Source organism: Lissotriton vulgaris, chromosome 5, assembly GCF_964263255.1.
Source record: "Lissotriton vulgaris chromosome 5, aLisVul1.2, whole genome shotgun sequence".
Taxonomy (NCBI): domain Eukaryota; kingdom Metazoa; phylum Chordata; class Amphibia; order Caudata; family Salamandridae; genus Lissotriton; species Lissotriton vulgaris.
This window is the reverse complement of record NC_141693.1, coordinates 1,677,115,026-1,677,135,807: the sequence shown is the minus strand read 5'-3', so window position 1 is coordinate 1,677,135,807 and position 20,782 is coordinate 1,677,115,026. Positions and strand designations below refer to the sequence as shown.

Genomic DNA, 20,782 nt, shown 5'->3' with positions numbered 1-20,782 from the left:
AGGGGAATAGGGTGGGAAGTAATTTAATTATGTTAAATGAATTATTAATTAGCAGGAATTATTAATTAATTAATTGAGAATTATTTTTAATTGATCTATTAATTGATAAATATGTTCTGTAGCGGGTTATGGGTTTTTTAGGGGAATAGGGTGGGAAGTAATTTAATAATGTTTAAATAATTAATAATTAGTAGGAATCATACGTTAATTTAAATTAATTGGTAATTACATTTAATTTATTTGGTAATTATTTTTAATTAATTGATTAATTGATAAATATGTTCTGTAGCAGGTTATGGGTTTATAGGGGAATAGGGTGGGAAGTAATTTCATTATGTTGAATTAATTATTAATTAGTAGGAAGCATAAATTAATTTTTATTAATTGGTAATTAATTTTAATTAATTGGTAATTAATTTTAAATAATTCATTAATTGATAAATGTGTTCTGTTGCGGGTTGTGTGTTTATAGGGGAATATGGTGGGGAGTAATTTAAATGTAATTAAGTAATAATGAATTAAAAATCATTGTTAAGTTAATTTTATAATTGTTAATTATTTATTAATTGGTAATAAAATGTTATAAAATTGTATTTTTGGTTACATATATTTAGCTAATCATGTTTTTAATAATTATGTATATGTATTGTAAATTGTTTATATTTATTTAATTGTTCAAATTTGTATTATAAAAAAAAATTGTTTTTTATAAGAATGTCATTTTAACCCCTACGCTTTCCAACACTTTCCCTCCTGTTGCACTCTCTGGAGTGGGAATAGTAATTTTTACCCCTACGCTATACAACACTTTCCTTACTGTTGCACTCTCTGGAGTTGGAATAGTAATTGTTACCCCTACGCTATCCAACACTTTCCCTACTGTTGCACTCTCTGGAGTTGGAATAGTAATTGTTACCCCTACGCTATCCAACACTTTCCCTACTGTTGCACTCTCTGGAGTGGGAATAGTAATTTTTACCCCTACGCTATCCAACACGTTCCCTACTGTTGCACTCTCTGGAGTTGGAATAGTAATTGTTACCCCTACGCTATCCAACACTTTCCCTACTGTTGCACTCTCTGGAGTTGGAATAGTAATTGTTACCCCTACGCTATCCAACACTTTCCCTACTGTTGCACTCTCTGGAGTTGGAATAGTAATTTTTAACCCTACGCTATCCAACACTTTCCCTACTGTTGCACTCTCCAGAGTTGGAATAGTAATTGTTACCCCTACGCTATCCAACACTTTCCCTACTGTTGCACTCTCTGGAGTGGGAATAGTAATTTTTACCCCTACGCTATCCAACACTTTCCCTACTGTTGCACTCTCTGGAGTTGGAATAGTAATTGTTACCCCTACGCTATCCAACACTTTCCCTACTGTTGCACTCTCTGGAGTTGGAATAGTAATTGTTACCCCTACGCTATCCAACACTTTCCCTACTGTTGCACTCTCTGTAGTTGGAATAGTAATTTTTAACCCTACGCTATCCAACACTTTCCCTACTATTGCACTCTCTGGAGTGGGAATAGTAATTGTTACCCCTACGCTATCCAACACTTTCTCTACTGTCGAACTTTATGGAGTGGGAATAGTAATTTTTTGTTTTTAAACCTTTATTTCTGTATGCGCGATACACAGCGTCTGCCTACAACCCTTCGGGCCGGCCGCTATGACAGTCAGTAATATAACAGTGTACATCGGTGTTTCCATCTTGTATGCAGGTCAACCAAGGCTCAGTACATCAGTGCGCGCAACGCAGTATCAGAAAAAGAACGGAATAGGTTTCATTTTAAAATTTTGATGAATGAACATACAACAAACACATCACAACAGGGATGTCCACCAGGCACTGGTGCTTCTTGACCTGTCTGCTGCATTCGACACGGTCGACCACACTATTTTGGTCGGCCGTGTCGAGCAGGCAGGCCTTAGAGGTACTGCCCTGAGCTGGGTGGAATCATTCCTGTCCGACCGGACTCAAGCAGTGAGACTGGGCACCTTCACAGCCCCTAGAATTAAGAACGATTGCGGTGTCCCTCAAGGCTCATCCCTGTCTCCCCTTTTATTTAATTTGTACCTGCGTCCCCTTTTGTACTCCTTGAGGAAATTCAAAGTGTGGATCTTCAATTACGCAGATGATCTGCAATTGGTTTTCCCCCTGGGGTCGCCGGATGCTGTCACTGAGTTTAGGGAGGTCATGGCTCATATCCAGAGATGGATGGGTCTTAACCACCTAAAACTTAACCCAGGCAAGACTGAATTGATCTTGCCTGGGAAGAGCGAACTCAGCTGGGGACCTCAATTCTGGCCTCCGGAGATGGGAAATCCCCCCTCCAAATCCCACACGGTTAAGAGCCTTGGAGTCACCTTCAGTGAAGACCTCTCCTTGAAAAGCCAGGTAGGGTCAGTTGTCTCCGCATGCTTCTTTCAGCTGCGCAAGATTAGAAAGATTGCCCATTTCCTAACCCATTCTGCCCTGATACAGGTGACCATCGCCCTTGTGCTGTCTAGGCTGGACTACTCAAATAGTTTATATTTGGGCCTTCCAGCCGGGCAGCTCAAGAGGCTGCAGCTGGTTCAAAATCAGGCGGCCAGGCTGATCTGCGGGCTTCCTAAATGGCAGTCCATCAGGCCAGGCCTGGCAGACCTGCATTGGCTGCCGGTAGCCCAGAGGGTGGCTTTTAAAACCGGCTGTATTATTTTTAGGGCATTACAAAGCAAAGGCCCCAAATTCATCATCAACCTGCTTGCCAGATACACTCCCTCCCGCAACCTCCGTTCTGGTCACAAAAACTTGCTCACTGTGCCGGTTGTTAGGAAACAACGTCAGGGCGGCAGCTCCTTTCATTTTCTTGCTGCATCCCTCTGGAACTCCTTGCCAGCTTCTTTAAGGGCGCACGAAGATATTCTAGCCTTCAGACTAGCCTTTAAGACCTGGCTTTTTAGAGAAGCCTATCCCTAGATGTTCTAAGTGGTCCTCCTGTTGTTGTGTTATGCTCTGAAAACTTCCTACAGCGCCATGAAGCCTACGGGCGTACGTGCGCTTTATAAGCTAAATTTAACATAACAACAAACACATGGCAAAGGACAATTGCAGGGACTCCAGAGGAGAGGGCAAGGAAACCAATTTTCATGGGATAATGAGACAAATGACTAGGGCTGGAGGGTGGCGAGTAACTCGAGATATTCAGATTATGACAAACAAACGTCCGGAACGTCAATTAAGGGGACAGCAAAACATCAATGGTGTAGTCCAGTGGGGGGGTGCAGATATTTCCACGGTAAGCATTCCATTGGGACCAAATCCTGCCCCATTTCTTAGGTCGGCCCGAGCCACATAGACCGTCTTTTCCCTGAACATACACCAGTCCATGTTCTCCTTCCAAGCAATTATAGTGGGCGGCCTATGGGAACCCCAGAGTTGAGCAATATCCCTCTTGGCAACCATGTTACCAGGAGTCGCCCAAAAAATCTGAGCCGTGGTATAATCCGTCGGTTCCCAGACATTTAGAAGGCATCGTCGGGCATCAGGCAATAGAGAAACCCTGGTGACTTTTTCCATTGTCGTATGCACTCTAGACCAGAAGGCAGACACCTCAGGACACTCCTAAATGATATGCATGAAGGTACCACTCATACCGCAACCGCGCTTGCACAACCCATCGAGGGAGTAACCCATTCTCACCAGACGCGTACTAGTCATATATACTCGATGGAGGATCTTCAACTGTACGAAACGGAGGCGAGCTGGTATGGCCACCTCTTTAGGGGAGGAGACGGCCATTTGCCAATCCTCGTCATCAAGTTCCAAGCCGTCTGCGGTCCACGAAGCCCTGAGTCGCACAAGGAGATCAACTCTGTTATTAATGAGTTTTTTATAGATCAGGGATATAGTACTGTCCGACACATGACCATCAAGGATACGATCCTCTAACGGCGAGGACTGGGGAATCTCCGTCCCCGGGGGGAAAACGGAGGACAAGGCATGCCGCACCTGGAGGTACCTAAAGTGCTCCCTGTCACCAAGTTCATATTCTATTTTAAGCGCCTCAAAAGACTTAACATTACCTTTGGACCAGAGATCCTCCACCTTGCTAATACCAATCATATCCCATTTATCAAATCCTTTCGTTCTCCACAAATTACCCAACCTATCAGAATCGTACAACGGCGTCATTCGTGTCAACCTGTCGCTCCATCCCATAGCAGCATTCGCATCCCGCCACACTCGTACAGCACTTTTCGTAGGACCAGTCAGGGCGCGAAATGGCTCCTTAGAATACAGTGCCCTGTTAAAGTTCCCACCCGGCCATAGAAGTTTGTCCATCGCAAAAGCGGGAGCAGGACCAGGGGAGTAGGTTACATGATTGACCGCACACAGCTGCGAGGCCCAGTAGTATCGCCTGATATCGGGGAGGGCAATGCCACCGTCGTACCACGGCAAAGTAAGTTTGGGTAAGGAGATACGAGCCCGCCCGTCCCAAATCAATTGTCTCTGAAGGCTCTCGACCTCACGGAATTACCAGGAGGGTATGGGATCGAAAACATTTTGAAGTGCATACAAGAACCTAGGAAGCTACATCATCTTAAAAAGAGTTGCGCGCCCCAATGGGGATAGGGGCAGGCGACGCCATCGCAAGATATCGAGCTTAAGTCGCCGGAGAGGAGCATGCAGATTACGGTCATAACGGACGGTGGAATCCAAGGAGACATGAACCCCCAGGTACTTAAAGCCAGTCTTGACCACTTGAATCGGGAATCTATGAGGCAACGGAGGGAGATCTCCAGCCAGAACATAAACACAGAATTTGGTCCAGTTTATAACGAGACCCGAGTTCTTTCCGAAGGAGGTGAGGACATCAAAAAGTACATTAAGAGACTTCCGGGGTGAGGTGAGATAAAGAAGAATGTCATCAGCATACAGCGAGACACGATCTTCAAAATTTGGGGCCCACTGGATGCCCCTGATCGAGGGCTCCCAACGAAGCCACTTGGCCAAAGGCTCCAGTGCTAGGGCAAAAAGCAATGGAGACAGCGGACAGCCCTGTCGGGTGCCACGCAAAAGTGCGAACGAACCAGACACCCTGCCATTCACCACCACCTGGGCCAGTGGTTGTTCGTAAAGGAGTTTGACCCAGGCAATAAAATTAGAGCCGAAGCCGAACTTCGAGAGAGCTGCCCAGAGATAAGGCCATTCGATGGTATCAAAAGCCAAGAGAAGCCAAAATGGCAGGTTCAGTCAGAGTTCCAGCTCTCGCGAGAACTCCACGAAGCCTCCGAAGGTTAAGGGCGGTGTTCCGATGCGGAATAAAACCGGATTGATCTGGATGGATCAGGTCGCCGATGACCGTAAGCAGACGAGTAGCAAGCAATTTGGCCAGTATCTTGGGTTCAGCGTTAAGCAAGGAAATGGGTCGATTGGGAGCACATCGGTCACGAGGTTTACCTTCCTTGTGGATGACAACGATAGTGGCCAAGCGCTGATCAAGAGGAAGGAGGCCAGATTCGAAGGCCTCAGTAAACATATTACGCAAATAAGCCGCCATTTTGTCAGGCCGCAACTTGTAAAGCTCGATGGGCAATCCGTTGGGCCCCATAGCCTTAGCGGATCGGAGGCCACGAATGGCACCAGCGACCTCGTCCACAGTTATGGGGGCATCCATAAAGGTCCTATCCTCATCAGAGAGGCAGGGTAGCGCAATATCACGCAGGAGCAAACGGGAATCGCACTCATCCCTATCAATCACCGATCGATATTCCGTCTGAAAGTGGTCCACAAAGCAGTCCACGATCCCGATCGGGTCAGACACACAATCCGCATTCAACTTTTCAATCACCGGTACAACTCGATTCGTTCTCTCAGACTTGTCCAGTCACGCAATGAGCTTGCTCGCCTTATCACCCACATCATAGAGTCTTCCCAGCTGGTTTCGATTCATAACTTTGGCCGCGTCAGTCACCAGGGCTCTATAGTCTGCCTGTTTCAAAGTCAGGGAATGTAAAATGGCAGGAGTATCATTACCACCCAATTCACTTTCAAGGACCGTTATTTTCTCCTCGAGGTGCAATAATTCCTCCTGCTTAGCCTTCTTAGTAGCAGCAATCAATGACAATGCAGAACCACGTATAACCGTTTTAAAGGCCTCCCACAAGGAAACAGAAGAGGAAACAGAACCCACATTTTCATCAAAATAGCAATCAATGGCCTTGATAAGCTCAGAGCGAATCTTGGGATTCCGCAAGTGCCAAGGATTAATAGGGGCGACTCTGCCATCGCTACATAAACCCACCGTGACCCTGAGCAACAAGGGAGAGTGATCCGAAATGCCTCTAGGGAGGTGACGGACCTCTCGCACAGAAGGAGAATGGGCAGAGAGCATCAGGAAATAATCAATTCTAGAAAGGCTGCCATGGGCTCCAGAATGGAACGTATATTGTAAGTGCGAGGGGTGTAGCAGCCTCCAGACATCCACCAGTCCAAAGGTATCTAGCAATTCAGAGAGCCACAAATGGGTATTCGGTAAGACTCTGGGGGGGTATCGATCAAAGTCACCAGAGACCACCGAGTTAAAATCCCCTCCAAGAATAAGGAGACCATCGGGGAGCCCAAGTAAAATCCGTCCAATGTCGGCATAGGTAGTAGCCTGGAGACCCGGGGGGACGTACAAATTAAGGATTAAGAGCACCTTCACCTCCCCGAAATAACAGCATATCGACCTCTATCATCAAGGATGACATCATCTATTTCAAGGGGCAGGGAGTATCTAATCAGGGGAATAGTAATTTTAACTCATACGCTATCTAAAATGTATTTAGCTTTTTTATTAGTTTTATGTTGTTATTGTTATTTATATGATTATTTTATGTATATAAATGTATTAGTAATTTATTATATTTTTATTTGTTTATAAGTTATGAAAATAATTAATTTAGAGTTATTATTAATGAAAAATATATTATGTATTATGTATTTATTAATATTAATTTGTATTACATTATGTATTAATTTTAAATATTATAGTACATTTTTAAATATGTTTATTACATTTATAAGTATTATTTTGTTAATATTACATTTTTATTTTATAAAAATAAAACAATATTTGACAAAAAACGATATTTTTGTCATTCTGTATTTTTTTTCGATATATTTGTACTTACCTTGTTAGGGATAGGATTCCGATATTTTTGTCATCGATATTTTTGTTCCGATAATTTTGTATATCGATATTTGTGTTTTCGATATTTTGTCAGACATTCATAATTTGCAGTGTACAGAACACATTAAGCAGTCTTGTAATGCAAAATGTGGCTCTTGCCATTTTCAGTATCTGGTGTTTCCAAAGAATATCCAAAAATTGTGGTTCACATCTTTGCAAAGGTTATTTCCAAGACATATTCACATAGGTACTAAAAGAAATACCATGCATGGTGTGTTTCGCTATGTTACACAACAGATGACAGTTGATAGTAATTGTAAGACTTTTGAGATTGCACATTTGGGGCAGAGAACTCCACACATAAAAGGTAAACCTGGATCCACTTTTAGGCGTGGAGATCTCCATCCTGACTGTGTTCTATCTCCTTTTGTAAATTAACATTGGAAGATTACAATGTGAAAATATTAGAAATCTCACTTTGCGCTAAAACTGAAGGTGAGTTTAGTAAATACTGAAGAATATACTGTCCAAATTTGAGTAATTTGTTTATTTCAAATTAATTTCTTGACATTACAATGACATCACACCTACTTTTAAATTCAAACCACATATTAGTGGTTAGTGAGATGAAGGAACTACAATGTCAGCACTTGCTTTATGTTGTCTTTACCTTTATTAGAAATTTTACACCACCTGCATAATTGTGCTTTTTCATTTTCAATGGACCGGGCTGGCTAAGGACCATTTGGACTGGACCGGGGGAGACCAGGACATCCTCTGCTTGTCGGTGGGCATGTCCTCTGGATAACACCAGCGAGGAGGACGAGGGAGACCAAGCAGCATGCAGGGGTAGTGCACCCACCCAGACCGAGACATTACCTCCTACTTCAACAGCCCGGGTGGAGGCTGAAGGGGAATATTGAGAGGGACACCACCGCCAAAGGGGATGATGAATATCAGTCTCTGCATGGCCCCCAAGTACTGGAAGTGGAGAGAGTGTCTCCTGAGAAGGCCCCAACACCATCTGTGCCTGTCATCGACCCTTTCCTAACTCCTGAGGCCCCATTCCATCGGGGTCCTCCCGCTGCACCCCCGCCACTACTTCCCTTCCAAGTGCCTGTCAAGAAGAGCTGAGAGAGACATCTGCCCTTGACACCCCTCACTCCTCATGTTCAACCCAAACCTCTCCATATGTGTTTGGTCCTGTGGCTGCACCCCAGGGGGTGATGGCGGCAGATGATGATGTCTGGACTGTGTTCTCTTTGGGCTTACATGACATCCGAGATGAGATCGGCTTGTTCAGACAGTCACAGTCCAGGCTTTTGTAGGGCACATAAATGCCCCCATCACTTCCTTGGGGGCAGCCATATTGTATGTGTTGTCCCCAAGACCCACCCATATCCCTGCTGTTGTGTCCCCAAGTGCGTCTTCCCTTTCTGTTTCCCCTGCTACTTCTCATGTATTATCCTCCTGAGAGGTGTCTGGTCCTGCATCAGCCAACCACAGTGAGTCCACATGTGCAGCGGATCTCGATATTGTCATCAAAGAGGACAGACAGAGAGGATGGCCAGTGACTGTGTGACCCCCAAGCCTGGATACTCGTAAGAAAACTACATGTGACATTGTTTTTAGGTCTCGCGTGGCGTACTACGCACATGAGCAGTTGAGCTCGCGAGATTTTATGTTTTAGAGTGTACTTCACTAGCGATGGTTAAGCCCTGCCCCTCTTCTCCATTGGCTGGCGTCCTAAACGGTGGCCAGCCATTGGAGAAGAGGTCCTAGTGACGTTCTTCTTTCTCTTTTAGCCCCGTCCTTTTCAGACGGGGCTCCTTGACTTACTGCTGTGGTAAAAGGTTTCTTATCTTCTTTATGGGGCCATCTGTTTCGCCCCATAAAGAAGATAATTAACCTTTTACCGCAGCAGTAAGTCATGCCGAGCCCTTCTGAAAAGGACGGGGCTAAAAGAGAATGTCTTTGCGTCGTGGCGCGCTTGTTTTCTGAACCGCTTGTAGAAAACCGGATGTTGGAGTTCAGGTTCCCAGAGGAGCCTATCAGGAGAGATGTATTGTGGACTGTACCTGGGGGTTATGAAATATATCGTCCTCTTCAAATGCTCGGCCTCCCCGTCTTTTATTACGCATTGTAATATGTCTGACCTCAAAGACTAATCTCGCTGTGTGTTATGAATATGAGCCGAGACCAAAAAGTTACGAGTCCCCACCCCTGCAGCTCCCTGGCCCCCCCCCCCCATCCCCATCATACGAATCACACTAGAACACCTTGATTAAACATTAGACCCCCAGTCTCTAGGTCTATCTCCCAGAAACACTCTAAACGAGTCGTGTTTTGTGTCAACATTAATCATACAACTTTTTCAAACTTCAGCAATATTTTTAATTCTATCAGTAAATGTATAGCGGGGACAACGATCTTGCTGAAACTCTGCAGTTGTAAATTATGTAAAGAGATTACATAAAAGATAGAACATGTACGCAAATACTCTGTATGCAAATTGCTGTGACGTGTGTTTGCCTCCCCGCTTCACCTGCATTATCAGCGGCACAGTTATATTTACTGGATACAGAAAAATAACCCACGCCCTGAGCTCAAATAAAACGTCACGGAGCGCGAGGCGGGGAACAATCGTCAGATTGAAATTAGTTTTAATTAGTGATGATAACACACGTACAGTCACAATCTGTACAGACTCATACATGCAGACAGACACATGCAAACATGCTCAAACACCATGCACCTATATAACAGACACATTAACTACACGTGCATAACGACCATCACAGACACACGCCAGGAACAAGAACACAAACACACCAACTGAACACATGCGCAAGAACACAAGGCATACCACATAAAAGGTGCACAACAAATGAACACACCAGGCCCAGCCTTTACTAAATACGCACACATCCCTATAACATATTACACACACAATGCACACAAATACAAACACCATGCAGAAAATTCAACAAAACGCACAACCTATAAACAGGCACACGATGCCAAACACTTACATGCACGCAACAGTAGCTATAAAGTAAATAGTCGAATCGTATCTTTAAGTGTGGATCATGCTTGTAATAGACGGTGCAGGACTGTAATGTACACAACTGTGTTTCAGCCCTTGAATTTACTAGGCTGCATGTAATTGATGTGTGTCTATCAACAGTGTTCCCTTCTGACAGCGTTCTTCTTGACCCCATGTGTGTGCTGCGGGGCAGCCATTTGTAGACTCAGAAGAATGCCACTGCTTTTGTTTTGTTCCGGTCACTTTGTTTTATGGCGTACAGAATTGTACGTTTTGTAATTTCATTATAGTGCATTGTACGACATGCGCCTCCATACAGTGGTTACCTCGTCTCGCGTCCCCGGGTTTATAGGTATTCTCATGTGAGGAGTGTCGGACGGTGATCGCTTGGCTTCCCGGGTAGGCCTGCTCGCTCTGGCGTGCCCTGGCACGCATTGGCGCCCTTGGGCTCTATTTTGGCTCCTTTCTTGACGCCCTACCTGGCCGGACATGCAACGCGGCGCATGCGGGCCTGGTCTGCGCGCCCCGGCGCTCCCCCTCGCGCTGCCGGGCTGGCGACCACTGGTTCGTTAGGCCTCGGGCTTCTTGTCCCAGCCCCTATGAGGCTCACCCCCTCGGTCTTTCTCCTCGGGTCTGCGAGCTCACCCGGCTTCAGACCTTGCCATCCATCGGGCCTGCGGCATCCGGGAGTCAGGCTGGCCGCTGTTGGAGCACTCGTCCTCAGTATGGGAGCTCTGTTTCGAGCTCCGCTCACCGCGCCCAACTACCGGTGTGCCTGGGCTTCCTCCCTTTCCCCGTTTTGTCAGTCTCGACTGTCTGTTCTTTCCCCCGACCTGGGATGGTGGTGCGCACTGTTGATACTCAAGAAGGCCAGGTTTTTTTCTCCATGTGTGTGCTGTGGCTGATCCTAATTTTTATCCCCAGATCCCTTGCGAGCGTATTGAAGTGAGAATGGACAGCCAAGGTTCCCCTCCCCTCTTCCAAGAAAATGCCCAGGTGGAGGACTCGTTGCCGGGCACCTCCCAGGATGCAGTGTGGGCTGACTTTTTGGAACTGGCAAAGCTGAAAGGCCTTGCTTGGGCACAGAACTTGTTGAACACGCCAGAGCCGGAGGATTCTGGTTTCCCGGCTGAATCCCCTTTGTCCGACACCCAGAACAGTACCGAAGCCGCTCCATCCAGGCCCAAGCGGATCAGAAAGCCCACTGTTAGGGATTTCCCCCTGGAATCTTTGCCGCTGACACGAAGCAAATCGGTGGCGAACCCCCGTGAGGTCCCGTCACAGGGGGCAAGTGCTACGCCACCGCCTCCGGTCCTCTCCAAGGACAACCAGGCGACCCAAGGTAATTTTGCCACCAGAGACGATCTGAACAAAGTATTGGACACTTTGAACAATTTTATAGGACGTTTCCAAGGGGGGTTCTCTGCTGCTAGCTCACCGCAAGCTGGGGGTAGTGGCATGGTTAGCGGGAGTCCTGTTCTGGCAGCCTCCACTGTTTGGTCATCGGTGCAGGCCGCGAAGCAGGGGGATTCAGTACATGTTGCAACACCACCTGTGGCTCCCACAATCTCGAATGGGGCGTTGAGTGGGGCGCCGCTGGTGAGCTCCTCCACCGCTCCTTCCGTGGCCACTGCAATGGTTCCTATTACACCCTCTGCTACCACAAGCGCTCCCTCGGGGGTGCCTCCTGCTGCCAACCCTTTGCTTGTTCTGTGCCTACACCTGTCCCCGCGATCTCCACTGCACCGCTCCTTTCGGGGCGATGCTCATTGGCTTGGCAGGTACCCCAAGCTGCCATAGAGGGCATTTGGAGAAGGGAGTTTATCGATATATTTACCCTTCTCATGTTAGGTCAGGAAGGCATGGATGCTAGAAAGTTTGGGGTAAAGGAAGATGATAAAAAGGTAAAGTACCAGCCATGGCCTGAAAAGAACATTGCCAATTGGCTAGAAGCTTTCTCCATTTTAGAGGCTGTCACCATGGAACGTTTTCCGGAACAGGGCCCAGGCCTGGTACAATACTCCAGGATCATCCAATGAGGCCTTGAAATGGGGTGGTAACGGATGGATCAACTATGATAGGGAGTTCAGAAGGAAAATGTCTCAGTGCCCAGAGGTGAACTGGGATCAAAAGGAGGTGCAGCTCTGGATGGAGCACATGGGAGCACGGGGCCAGCTTGCAGTTGGTACAGCTAGCAGTGCTCCCAGTGGGCAGGCTTCTACGGGGCAAGGGTAAACATGCCTTTCGAGGAGGACGTAGAGGAAGTGGGACCAGAGGTGGCTTCAAGCGCTCCCCTCCTGGCACTTGTCGCCTCTTCAACAATGTTTCATGTTCCTGGGGGAAGACATGCAAATTTGTACATGCCTGCAACACCTGTGGGGGACCCCACCCCGCAACCTCAGCCTCTTGCCAATCCAAACAGAGTTCCCAGCCAGCTAGCAAGGGGGGACAGTAAGTTAGGGATAAGCAGCAGGTCTCTGGGTCAGGCTTCCCCTTTCTCGTCCTCAGTCCCTCCCCCATTGCAGCATAGCGATCTTCCTGGGCGCTCTCTTTCTCCTATCTATCCCTCACCCCCACCAGTTGTACCCCGGCTAGCGCCACTAGGAGGGTCCCCTGTGGTACTGGACAACATCACTCCGTTGCTCAGGCGTTATCCCTTAGAGGCAAACAGCGGCTTGCTTTTATTTGGTTTCCGCAAAGGTTTCAGGATCCCTTTCACGGGTGCTCTAGGAAGCAGGGATGCTGACAACCTTAGATCTGCCAAGGAACAGCCAGAAGTGGTCAGGGCGAAGGTTGAAAAAGAGAGATAGCTGAACAGGATAGGAGGTCCTTTCCTGCACCCACCTTTAGAGAATTTTGTTGTATCTCCCCTGGGGGTCGTGCCCAAAAAAGAACCAGGTGCCTTTAGACTTATCCACCACCTTTTCTACCCTAAAGGGACTTCGGTCAACGACGGGCTAGAAGAGGGAGCATGCTCTGTGTCTTATGCCACGCTGGATGTAGCATTGGATCTAGTCAGGAGAGCGGGCAGAGGGGCCTGGTTAGCCAAAGCAGACATCGAATCAGCTTTCAGGTTACTACCAGTCCACCCGAGCAGCTATCACCTGCTAGGTTTCAAGCTCGACGGCATGTATTACTTTGACAAATGCATGCCCATGGGTTGTGCTGTGTCCTATGCTTACTTTCAGGCTTTCAGTTGTTTCCTGCAATGGGCACTCCAAGACACATACGGTGTAGAAGGGGTGACTCATTACTTGGATGACTTTTTGTTTATCGGGAGTGACGGGGCACAGCTGTGCTCACAGGCCCTCGCAGATTTTGTCCTCCTTACAGAGCATCTGGGGGTCCCCCTTGCCCCGGGGAAGACAGTGGGCCAGCCCAAATCCTGACTTTTTTGGGAATAGAGATCGACACGATCGCAGGGTAGTCCAGATTACCAGAAGATAAGGTGCGCGACCTGTCTAGCAAGATCCTAGCACTGGTAGGGCTGGACAAAGCTTCCCTGGGCTGTATCCAGGGCATCCTAGGCCTGCTCAATTTTGCTGCCAGAATAATTCCAGCAGGTAGGGTCTTTGCCAAGAGACTAGCCAGGGCCATTGCTAACATTTCCAAAAAACACCACATGGTGAAACTGAGCAACGGTATCCAGCACGATCTGGCCATGTGGGCCGAGTTTCTGCGCAATTTCAATGGGGCAGTGATTTGGAGGGCTGCCTGGGTGGGCAGCCCTGACCTGGCCCTTTACACGGACTCCTCAGGCAGGCACGGTTTTGGGGCCATCTTAGACAGGGAATGGTGCGCAGAGAAGTGGCCCAACGCCTGGATTAAGAAAAAGGTTACCTCCAAGATCACAGTACTTGAGCTCTTCCCCATCGTAGTGGCCTTCCACCTATGGCCTACCATCCTGTCCGCCAAAAGGGTTCTGCTGTGGTCAGACAACTTAGCAGTGGTCCAGGCCATCAACTCTCACTCTGCCACTTGCCCCCTTGTTCTTTGCCTCCTGCGCGAGCTGGTGCGTACTTGCCTTTTTAACAATGTTGAATGCAGGGCGCGTCGCATTCAGGGTATCAAGACCATCGCTGCTGACACTCTCTCTCGTTTTCAGTGGCAACGGTTCCGAGAAGCTTGGCCAAGAGCGAGAGAGGAAGCCACCCCTTTCCCAGCGCACCTCTGGTACCTTCTGAAGTGGTGAACAGGATGAGGGCCCTGGGGGAGATGTCTCTGAAGCAGAACACTATCAATAGATACAAGGCTTGTGTGAAAAGATTTTGTGACACTGTCGGGCCTTGGGAAGTCTCTGGGGAGGCAGCAGAATTGAAAGTCCAGGCCTTCATCTTGTGGGCAAAAGATAACAATAAGAGCCATTCTTGGATTTCAGGTCACATAGCAGCCATCAGTCACAAGGCCAAGTTAATAGGACAGGCGGACCCTACCAGGGCATTTGTCACCAGGGCAGCGTTAAAAGGGTGGGCTAGAGGGGAACCCATAGTGCCCGACAACAGAGCTCCTATTGATTTTTCTACACTCCAGAGAATGATCCTGTGCTTGCCTCAGGTTACTTCGGCCGCTCACGAGTCTGCCTTGTTTTCATCTGCTTTTAGTTTAGCCTTCTTTGGCGCTTTCAGGATCTCTGAGCTGGTCGCAAAATCCAAGAATGACAGGTCAGGTGTAGCATTGTCTCTGCAGGACGTTGTGGTATTGGGAGACACGCTCAAGATTACCCTGAGCCAATCCAAAACTGATCAGAGGGGTAGGGGGATAGAACTTTGGTTGCAAAGCCTTGGCTCGCCCAAATTTTGCCCCGTGAGCCTCCTGACAGCCTACCTTGCCATCCGTCCTCCCGGTAAGGGATATCTCCTCTTGCATGCAGATGGCACGGCACTGACCAAATACCAAGTAGAACATGTCATGCACGCTTGCTTGTTGGCGGCAGGTGCCTCTACGCTAGGAAAAAAGTACAGCACCCACTCTTTCCGCATAGGTGCAGCCACAACTGCATCCTTAGAAGGGGTACACATAGAGGGCATCAAACAACTGGGGAGATGGTCATTCCGACTGTTACAAAAGGTACATCAGGCCAGACAGCAGCAGGTAGTGCTCCGCGAGCACAAGAGATGTGTTAAAAATTTTGTGATGGGACGTGAACCAGTATCTGTGAATCTTGGGCACCTTTGGCCCTGTCCCACATACAGTGTTGTTTTGCCGTGTTTGTGTGCAGTGTGGTAATTTTACCAGTGTGTTTATTGCATGTTTTAATAAATAAGTTACATACAACACTTCTCTTTATTTACCAGGAACAACGGTCTGGGTGCTGGGACACGAGGGGGTTTCCAGGTTGGCCCGGTGGGCAGAAAGCAGGAAGTGGAATCATGGGTTTAGCAAGACTCAGTTTGTGTGGTGAGGAATCTCTGGCTTGCTTTGGAGTGGGGTGCTGGGCTTGTTAACACGAGAATTACAAGGGAACGCCCACCCCCCAGACGTCCTCATCTTGCACTTGGGAGGGAACAAATTGCCTATCCTGGGTAAAAGGTTTCTCCTAAGAGACATGAAAGTGAACATTACCAAGATCAGCAATTTATTATGTCCTTGCGAACTTTGGTGGTCTGAGATCACACCACGCCGGGTCTGGCTAGGTGCTCGCTCTGGGCAAGCAATAGAAGTGGCGCGGAGGAAGGTAAACTGCGCTATGCGTAAGTTCGTAGAGCTGATGGGCTTTGGCTTCATTCGACATGGGGAACTTCACGCCAAAGCCTCTGGCTGCCTTGACGAGGAAGGAGTCCACCTTTCCAAAGTAGGCATGGATTTATTTCTGTTGGACATTCAGGAAGCACTAATCTCAGCTGGCTGTGTCTAGGAGGTTAGCTATGGTGGGGGGCCCTGCCTGTGACGGTCGCCACATCCAGGGCTGTGGAGGAGTTACAGGATGATCCAGAGGCGAAAGGTACTCAGGAGTACCCTATGCAGAAGCACAAAGGGTGCTGAGGCCCAATATCCCTGGGAGATCCGTGCGGTGGACCCTGGGGGTGCGACGGCGCCCCGTTATCCTACGGACGGTTGGTTACCTGGACAACCGGGGGTCGCTTGAACGCTCCGCCCCTCGTAGGGGGGGGTGTGAGCTAGAGGGTGGACCAATGGTCCACCGGACAGGTGAGGAGCTATCCTCTCACCACAACCTCTAAGCACCGTCTGGCCAAGGCTGCGGGCTACTTGGCCTATCAGGTGGCAAGCTGCGAGGTGCGGCTTGCCTTTGGATCATCTGTAAGTTAACCCACCATTTGTTGGCATTTTATGCTAATAAACCTGCGACTACTTTTTCCCAACAACAAGTTGTCTTGTCTACTTATTTATGATGGGGATTAGGAGTTTGTGGGGATGGTGTGCGGGCCGATATTGGCACTATGCAGGCCACCCGACCCGTCGCCGCAGGTGACCCTCATAAGAGGGCGGTCACCGTAGTGCCACAAGATGGCAAGCGCACCAGCCTTCTGGTGTCCAGGGGCCGGGGCCGCTGCCGTGACGTCATGGCACTTCCGTAGGGGAGGGGGGAGACTGGGTATTTAGGCCTCCCCCTCCCTTGGAGCGGCCTCTTTGTGCTCTTGCTGCCCTCGATGATGCCCTCCCTGCCGCTTACCCTTCATCTTAGGAGGCGGGGGGGGGTGCTATGCTTATAATATTTGTTATTTCTGTTGCAGGAGGAGTTACTGGATGATCCAGAGGCGAAAGGTACTCAGGAGTACCCTATGCAGAAGCACAAAGGGTGCTGAGGCCCAATATCCCTGGGAGATCCGTGCGGTGGACCCTGGGGGTGCGACAGCGCCCCGTTATCCTACGGGCGGTTGGCTACCTGGACAACCGGGGGTAGCTTGAACGCTCCGCCCCTCGTAGGGAGGGGGTGTGAGCTAGAGGGTGGACCAATGGTCCACCGGACAGGTGAGGGGCTATCCTCTCACCACAACTGCTAAGCACCATCTGGCCAAGGCCGCAAGCTACTTGGCCTATCAGGTGGCAAGCTGCGAGGGGCGGCTTGCCTTTGGATCATCTGTAAGTTAACCCACCATGTGTTGGCATTTTATGCTAATAAACCTGCGACTACTTTTTCCCAACAACAAGTTGTCTTGTCTACTTATTTATGATGGGGATTATGAGTTTGTGGGGATGGTGTGTGGGCCGATATTGGCACTATGGTTACTTCGTCTCTGCCACCCATTGGTGATGCTGCCGCGGTGCTGTGTCGAGTCTGTTGTGGGCTTCAGAGATCTCAGCCTCCCTCCCTCCTCGTGTTTATAAACAAAACATTTACAAACAGCCACGTGTGACCTCGCGTCACACCGCCCCTCCCATCGTCAGCTCAGTAAACACACATTTCACAATACAAGGCCTCTAGGCCGGACGTTCCCCCGTTTGACCTTTCTTTGTACATCTAATGCAGCTTCATTGCAGCAGGGCTGCCATTTGTGCACTGCGCAAGTGATGCCACTTTTAATATTTGCTACTGGGATGTATAGACAGATTAAATGTGAGTGCTGTTGCACCAGGGGGCACATTTTGATGTATTCTTTGAATCTCCGGGGTATGTTACCTTCGGGTGAAGTAAGTGCCCAGCCATTAAGAGCGCCTTGTGTCTTCTCGCATGCTTCCTTATGCAGACTCCGGTCCTAAAAAGGGAGTCTAACAACTTTGTACTGGATAGCGGCCTTCTGTGGCCTTCAGACCCCCTCTTGTGTGTCTGTGTGTGTTTCTGCTCCATTCACTGTCTCTGGAGTCTTTCTGCGCCTCTAGGTGACGAGCGGGGTCTCTGCTTCCAGGGACAGCTCCATGCATTGTGCCTCACCTTATCCGTGACTGTGGTTCATGCCTGCTCCTTTTATGTCTGCCACAATCAGTGGATCTTATGTGTGCCCGAGTTGTGGTTATGAGTTGTTTACACCTGTGATTATAACGTGCCTGCTACTGTCCCTGCCTCGGGACTCCAACCACTGGGGTCTATTTCCGGTGTTTGTCTAGCTCCCTCCGTGGCCGCTGTGTCTGCTCCTTCCAGTATGTGGCTGTGGCTGTGTTTTTTCCGGCCATTATTGTCTACCTGCTGATCTCCGTGGCCATGGACTGCCTGTACCCGCATATGTCTCCTTCTGATGAGCGTCTGTGCTCTCTGTGTGCAGTTTGTATGCGTAACTCTTTGTAGTTGCACCTGCCCTTAGGATTACTATGTGCACGCTGCTCTCAGTAGCTGTGGGCCGTATGTTGACGTCTGGTTTCGGTGCGCGGCACTGCATCTGAGGGACTGTTAGAGTTTCTGCCCCCCTCAATAGTATTGGTGCGTGCCTGCTCCTTTGTGCGGCTCTGGGATGGGCGTCTTTTGGTGGATTTGTCAATGCCTGTTCATCTGTAGGGTGTCTGCCCCTCTTCGCGTTGTGTGTATGTGTGTGTGTTGCGCCAGGCTTCTCAGGGGAGAGGCTCCTTCTGAGCACCCTTTCCATTTGTAAAATTATGAATAATGGTCCATTCGTTGTTGGTAACTTCATGAATATTTATTGAAGTTAGAAGTTACATGAAATAAAGTACATAAATAACGAACCGCACCAGGAGCAGTCTGAATGTCGCTCAGCCCTTAACCCAACTGACTCAAAGCTTACTCACATTCCAATTCCAAACATTCCACACACACGTAACCAGGCTGAGCATCACATTACATCATCTCTCTTTTTTTAATAATGAAAAGGAGAAACTGAGATGACAGGATATGCATCACATTACATCATCTCTCTTTTTTTTATAATAAAAGGAGATGAAAAGATAAAGTAGTGAGTGGGAGAAACAATGAGGAAGACTGGAGAAACACATAAGAAAGTCTGAAGGCACTAAAGATAAGACTGAAGGCACTAAAGACGACTCAATCACCCATCTCCCTTTTTCCGAAAACAAACAACCAAAGCACTCCCACGACAAGAACAGGAAGCGACTCAGGTACAAAAATCATGAAAGCTGGCCGGGCCAACATGAAATAATACAAGAGTAGAATCTGAAAAGAAAACATGACACCATGTGGCAAATGTGTATAAAGGACATTAAATAAATGGGGCCACACCACATAAGTAGATGTGGGGACACACCATAAAACAGTATAAACACAAAGAAATGTGTACAAAAATATGAATGTGTGTTAAACGCATTAAATAGATGGGGACACATCACATAAATAGATGTGGGGACACACCATAAAAATAGTATGACATTAAATAGATGGGGACACCCCACACAGATGAGGACACCACATAAGTAGATGTGGGGACACACCATGATGTGGGGACACACCATAAAAACAATATAACACACAAAGAAACGTGTGCAACAGTACGAATGTGTGTTAAACACAAGTACGAATGCGTGTTAAACACATTAAATAGATGGGGACACACCACATAAGTAGATGTGGGGACGCACCATAAAAATAGTACAACATGTGCATAAATTGCAATACGTGAAATGTACGAGAGGAGCTTAAAAGCTTGTACCAGTGGAGCTTAAAAGCTTGGTGTGGTTAGCAGTACACAAACAAATGCATTTGCATTTCTAAATGACCACAGAAAATAAATACCATCAATTTAAAGAACAGTGCACAGACAAATGCATTTGCATTTCAAAGAACCTGAGGAGCTTAAAAGCAGGTACCTGTGGAGCTTAAAAGCTTGTGTGGTTAACAGTACACAGACGAATGCATTTGCATTTCTAAAGGACCACACGTAATAAATACCATACCATCAATTTAAGAACAGTGCACAGATGAATGCATTTGAATTGGTGCGAAGGAGAATGCATTTGCATTTCAAGGAACCACACGTAATAAACCACAAATTTTAAGAACAGTGCACCGATAAATGCATTTGCATTGGTGCGAAGGAGAATGCATTTGCATCTCAAGGAACAACACGTAATAAACCATAAATTTTAAGAACAGTGCACTGATGAATGCATTTGCATTGGTGCGAAGGAGAATGCATTTGCATCTCAAGGAACAACACGTAATAAACCATAAATTTCTAAAACAGTGCACTGATGAATGCATTTGCATTGGTGTGGTTAAAAGTGCATTTGCACTGGAGACTAACTATGACTGTAAAATCATTACATTTTATATACATGCCTGTATACTAATCATGAAAGGCTCAAAGTAAAATACTTATTCTGAAATCACAGTAAAATTCAAGTCATTAAGTACTTATGAATAAAGTAATTGTAAATATAATGTAAGTTCAGAGCAGATAAAGGTAATAGCATCTGCATAATAGAGGTAACACTTAACGGAACTTTCGACGTCTGCATTATCAATCTCCAATTCACATAAGCATATAAATTCATCATCAAAGTGCAACCATGGAAAATAACCGTTAGGTGGCAGTGTTGTGACAAATAAAAGTATTGTACTTTGATAAACAGCAGATCGAGGTGATGAGTTTCCAGAGAAAACGATGTCAGTACTTGTGGAAAAACAATGGATAGAAAGCATGGCGGGAATCCGTGGAATGCAAGTCTGGAGAAACGGTGTCAGAGTAATGATGAAACTAAAACAAG

General features: G+C 47.4%; 1 protein-coding gene and 1 pseudogene across 1 annotated transcript in view; both read left to right on the top strand.

Moving 5' to 3' along the window:
- LOC147716939 (E3 ubiquitin-protein ligase RNF113A-like) overlaps positions 1-20,782 on the top strand; it is a 419,377-nt gene that overhangs the window by 16,184 nt on the left and 382,411 nt on the right. The gene's annotated exons all lie outside the window — the stretch shown is intronic.
- On the top strand, positions 11,165-12,668 carry LOC147716941 (uncharacterized; annotated as a pseudogene).